The sequence below is a fragment of the Littorina saxatilis genome, linkage group LG7, assembly GCF_037325665.1.
Source record: "Littorina saxatilis isolate snail1 linkage group LG7, US_GU_Lsax_2.0, whole genome shotgun sequence".
Classification (NCBI taxonomy): Eukaryota; Metazoa; Mollusca; class Gastropoda; order Littorinimorpha; family Littorinidae; genus Littorina; species Littorina saxatilis.
Genome location: NC_090251.1, coordinates 14,563,693 through 14,569,692, shown reverse-complemented (window position 1 = coordinate 14,569,692; position 6,000 = coordinate 14,563,693). Strand labels below are relative to the sequence as shown.

Here is a 6,000-nt window from a genome sequence, read left to right as displayed (position 1 = left end):
GATACTTATGACGGCTTACTAGTGCCAAAACCTCATAATTGTAATTATCAAGGGAAAATTACTAATTTTCCCTTGATAATTACCATTTTCACGTGTTTATTACTAATTTTCCCGGGAAAATTACTAATTTTCCCGGAATAATTACTAACTTTCACCTGTTAATTACTAATTTTTAGTTTGGGCTTACTTCCTGGCGGATTGCTAGTGCCAAAACTAAAAAATTAGTAATTTTCCCGTGAAAATGAGTAACTAACAGGTGAAAACAGTAACTGACAGCGTTAATTAGTAATTATCACGTGATAATGGGTAACCCCAGGTTTTGGCACTAGTAAGCCGTCATAGGGCTTACTAGTGCCAAAACCTCATAATTGTAATTATCAAGGGAAAATTAGTAATTTTCCCTTGATAATTAAAATTTTCACGTGTTAATTACTAATTTTCCCGGGAAAATTACTAACTTTCACCTGTTAATTACTAATTTTTAGTTTTGGCTCACTTCCTGACGGATTGCTAGTGCCAAAACTAAAAATTAGTCATTTTCCCGTGAAAATTACTAATTATCCCGTGAAAATGAGTAACTAACGAGTGAAAACAGTAACTGACAGCGTTAATTAGTAATTATCACGTGATAATGGGTAACCCCAGGTTTTGGCACTAGTAAGCCGTCATAGATACTCTCCCTCTCTCTCTCTCAGTCTCTCTCCCTCTCTGTCTGTCTCTCCCAATCTCGCTCAGTCTTTCTCTCTCTCTCTCTGTTTGTCTCTCTCTCTCTCTCTCTCTCTCTCTCTCTCTCTCTCTCTCTCTCTCTCTCTCTCTCTCTCCTCTCTCTCTCTCTCTCTCTCTCCGAGCTCTCTCTCCGAGCTCTCTCTCCGAGCTCTCTCTCTCTCTCCGAGGCTATCTCTCTCTCTCTCTCAGTCTCTCTCTTACCCACAACTATAAAAAGATGTAATTAATCATTTAATAATTCTGACCGTTCTGGTCGGAATCATGCACGGCTGCAGTAACCTTACGTTTAACGATTCGAAACTGAACTCATTCAAATTATATACTGTGACGCGGCATAAGCAAAGATCGCAATCATCAAATCTTACCTGAGCTGGAAATCCCAACGCAGTCTCCTTTCACTTCAGTTTTAATATCTAAAATACACCTTAACGCTGACTCACCCTAACACTCTATATATCACAGTTCAGTTGGTTTAAACAAACTTTATTCAGTTTTAGTATCGTTCCATACAATATAATTATGACATCTACTGAGGGGATCCGATCTCAAGCATAAAGCTTATATTAACGGAATTCAAGGGAAAACATTAAAATTAAAATAAACACGATGGTGGGCGAACAAGTTCAGTTTTCTCTGTCTCTCTCCCTCTTTGTCTTCCTCTCTCCCTGTATCTATACCCGTTCTCTCTCTCTTCGCACCCCCCCCCCCCTTTTTTTCAGCATCTCTCCCTCTCTTTCTCTCTCTCTCTACTCCTCTTTCTCTGCCATTCACCCACTCTCTTCCCCTCTCCCTCCTCCGCTCTGTTACTTACTTATTGTCCCGCAACGCGTATGATGTTGATCACTGACAAAAAGCCATGCACATTCCAGCCGCTGAAACTACCAGAAATTCACTGACCTTTTTTGTTGATTGAAGATTGGAAACAACTCATTCGGCGACTCCAGAATTGAGCTAGAAGCTTCACTATCCCCAACTGGTATAATCACTGACAAAAACCCATACACATTTCAGCCGCTGAAAGCTAGAACAGTAAAAGCTTCAATGGCCTGTTTTTGTGGTTCTAGACTGATATAAACAACACTCACTCGGCGACTTCAGAATGTGACGGTTCAGTAGAGAATCGGCGGTACTACAGTGTCATCACTGACAAAAAGCCATGCACATTCCAGCCAGCCGCTGAATCAGGAGTCTTCACTGACCTTTTCAAGTCTAGGTCTTTGTCACTTGCTCAGAACACAGAAAGCTGGCACCGAATGCTTGGAATTCTTCGGGCGGGGGTAAAAACATACACAAGTTTACGACTGAGAATCCTCATCAGTCCCGAACCAGTATGTGCTGGCTACACAGCTGTCTGTCTGCCCCCACTATACAGTTCAGTATGCGCGCCGGGCCACAGAGAGAAAACCCAGCAGTCGCGCTGTGTGCCCGCTGTCGCTGAGACTGGTCGGACTTTTGGCCCAGGCCGTATGCGGGGTTGTATCCGTAAGTTTGTCGTTGTACCTTGGTATTTTAGTCTTAGTTCAGTCACATTCATCAACGTTTCTGTGTGATTCAGTCTGATTCATTAACCTTTCAGTCAGATTTAGTGATATTTCGTGTTATTTGAATCAGATAGACAGTCTGATGAGCGCAAACACCGTCAGAGACAGACAGACAGACAGACACACACACACTCACAGGCAGTGAGAGAGAGAGAGAGAGAGAGAGAGAGAGAGAGAGAGAGAGAGAGAGAGAGAGAGAGAGAGAGAGAGAGAGAGAGAGACTAGAGAGAGAGAGAGAGAGACTGAGAGAGGCTGAGAGAGAGAGAGAGACTGAGAGAGAGACTGAGACTAGAGAGATTCAGTGAGAGAGAGAGATTCAGTGAGAGAGAGAGAGAGACAGAGACAGAGAGAGAGAGAGAGACTGAGAGAGAGAGAGACTAGAGAGAGAGAGAGAGAGACTGAGAGAGGCTGAAAGAGAGACTGAGAGAGAGACAGAGACAGAGAGAGAGAGATTCAGTGAGACTGAGAGAGAGAGAGATTCAGTGAGTGAGAGAGAGAGAGAGAGAGAGAGAGAGAGACAGAGAGAGAGAGAGAGAGAGAGAGAGACGAGGGAGAGAGACGGAGAGAGACAGAGCGAGACAGAGCGAGAAAGAGACTGACTCCAGACAGACAGACAGACAGACAGACAGAGAGACAGACAGACGGGCTCAACTAAAAGTGGCTTCCTGACAAGAGCAAACGGTATACACAGTTTGCATCATCAGCAACCTTCCCCACCGACAGTCACACTGAGACCAAAGGCAGCAGAATTCCTTTGCTTTGAGACTTACTGGCTGCACATTTATTACACAAAACGACAAATTACATTTCCAGAAGGCCTGTACAGTGTGGTGGACTACGCCCTGGCTGGGAACCTGACACTGTCGGCCAACAATACCAGAGGAAACTAGACTTGTCCAAATAACGAGGGCTGGTTCAGAAATGACACGTATACAAGAGAGAGAGAGAGCGAGAGAGAGAGAGAGAGAGAGAGAGAGAGAGAGAGAGAGAGAGAGAGAGACGAGAGAGAGAGAGAGAGAAACATACAGACATACAGACAAACAGGCAGACAGACAGACAGGCAGAGACAGAGAGACAGACATATAGACAGGCAGAGACTGACAGAGACAGACATACAGACAGACAGACAGACAGACAGACAGACCGTGCCAGAGACAGGCATAGACACAAACTGAGACAGCGAGATCGAGGGACAAACAGAGCGGAGGAGGGAGAGGGGAAGAGAGTGGGTGAATGGCAGAGAAAGAGGAGAAGAGAGAGAGAGAAAGAGAGGGAGAGATGCTGAAAAAGGGGGGGTTGCGAAGAGAGGGAGAACGGGGATAGATACAGGGAGAGAGGAAGACAAACAGGGAGAGAGACAGAGAAAGAGACCGAGGAAGAGAGAGAGAGAGAGAGAGAGAGAGAGAGAGAGAGAGAGAGAGAGAGAGAGAGAGGGAAAGAGAGAGAGAGGGAGAGAGAGGAAAAGAGAGAGAGAGAGAGAGAGGGGGGGAAAAATAGAGACAAACATACAGATAGAAAGAGTTACTGACAGAGTAAAAAACAGACAGGGGCTGAGAGCCCGAGACAGAGACAGAAAGAAACAAACGGTAAAACAAACCTGGCAGCTGCAATATTGTAAACTACGACTTTATTAATACAAAACACCAGCCCAAGTCGTCTAATTGGGCAAATATGGGGCGAGATATAACACCAACGACACATGACCTGTTATGCCAACAAAACGCACCTGTGAAGAAAATGTAAGCGTGTACCTACAATTGTGACAAAACACAGTTTTAACAAGTTGGTCACACGGACCCTTGCCAGACAAAATGTCGCCTGACCTGCAATCCGAAACTCCTGTTCTTAAGATACCGATTGAAAGGCTTCCCCTGTTGGTATGTAGGTCAACCATTGGCATGGACGTTCACAGTCGTTTGTTTGCGCTGGCAAAGTGGACACCAGAAACAAGGTTTCGTTCTTGCTGTCTTGTTTTCAATGATTACAATGACTGGTTTGTCGTATACATCTGTGGACCAGTTCAACCCTTTGACTGCGTGGAGGACGTCAACTGACGTCCTGAGTAACTTGCTTTAAGGGTCAAAGGGTCAACAACCCGTTGAATAAACAACAAAAAGAAGTGAGGAAGAACAACAAAAAAACAATATATATATGTGTGTGTGTGTGTGTGTGTGTGTGTGTGTGTGTGTGTGTGTGTGTGTGTGTGTGTGTGTGTGTGTGTGTGTGTGTGTGTGTGTGGTGTATTCATTTTATACATCATGGGCACACAAGGGCACACTAAGTTGTCTATCCAGCTAAATACAAGTAATGCTTTGTACGCAAATTGATCCTGGCAGCGAACAGGTGAATGCAAGTCCGGTCAAGCAAACTCACCAACAGAAGCCACCCTCCAGTCTTCGCTTCTGTTTACATCCCTCTAAAGCCAACGCTAAAAATAAAGTTGTACTTAAGTTTTTGGGCTTCAAAATAAAACTTTAAACCCAAAACTTTCGGCACCATGTGTAGGGAGACCCACAGTGAAAATCCAAAATGGCGGCTTTCTTTCTTTATTTATTTGGTGTTTAACGTCGTTTTCAACCGTTCAAGGTTATATCGCGACGGGGAAAGGGGGAAGATGGGATAGAGCCACTTGTTAATTGTTTCTTGTTCACAAAAGCACTAATAAAAAGATTCAAGTGCTCCAGGGGCTTGCAACGTAGTACAATATATGACCTTACTGGGAGAATGCAAGTTTCCAGTACGAAGGACTTAACATTTCTTACATACTGCTTGACTAAAATCTTTACAAACATTGACTATATTCTATACAAGAAACACTTAACAAGGGTAAAAGGAGAAACAGAATCCGTTAGTCGCCTCTTACGACATGCTGGGGAGCATCGGGTAAATTCTTCCCCCTAACCCGCGGGGGGAAAAATGGCGGCTACAGCCGTGAATATGTTTTACTTTTCTCTGAACAGCACTGTAAAAAATAAAAAAATTTACCCTTTAGACATTAGGCCTCCCTATCATGTGAACTTGCTCTGGGAAGGGAGGTGGTTTTAACAGGTGACACGAAAGTGAATGACCGCTGTGGATGTGATGCCAAGGCTGGACCAGAGCCGTACAGCCTAATGGGCCTCCTGCTTGTCCCGTCACACGCTCGCCCCAATAATACACATGCCATTCATTCCCTCATTATATTCACATCACGCGCTAGTCCTCTGCCGTTTAATGAAGAACACATCCCTGAAGCTAAAAGGATAAGGAGACACTTCATGAGCGCCAGTTGACCTGGGACTGGGAGATCGGAAAAATCTCCCCCCTTTAACCACCAGGCGGCCGCGACCGGGATTTGAACTCACGACCTTCCGATTAGGAGGCCGATGTCTTATCCACTAGGCCACTGCGCCCCTCTTTGGGAATATTCAAGTCTCTACACACAGCTTCCTACAGCCAACACACGTTTGAATTTGTGCATGCAAGGTCAACATTCCGCCAACTTATCAAACAATTCAATCCTGTCACATTTCTTACCCTAAACATTTGTCATTAACATTTTAAACGTAAGATTTCCCTTTTCTCACACATATTCGTAGGCCTCTGGATCAGGAGCAAGTACATAGGGGTGGCCTATATGGCATGTTACCACAGTTCCCGTTTTCACTGCTTCATACGGCGTCCGCCCCGTGATCGGGAGGTCGTGGGTTCGAACCCCGGCCGGGTCATACCTAAGACTTTAAAATTGGCAATC

The 6,000-nt window shown here is 44.7% G+C and overlaps 1 protein-coding gene across 3 annotated transcripts in view; it reads right to left on the bottom strand.

Annotated features, from left to right (window-relative positions):
- LOC138970767 (major egg antigen-like) overlaps positions 1-6,000 on the bottom strand; it is a 78,325-nt gene that overhangs the window by 23,119 nt on the left and 49,206 nt on the right. Inside the window, exon 1 of one of the 3 annotated variants that reach the window (XM_070343277.1) lies at positions 1,812-2,097. The exons of 1 other annotated variant lie outside the window; for it this stretch is intronic. The gene's annotated coding sequence lies outside the window, so the exon portion shown is untranslated. One more of the 3 variants, XM_070343278.1, reaches the window with a different exon arrangement.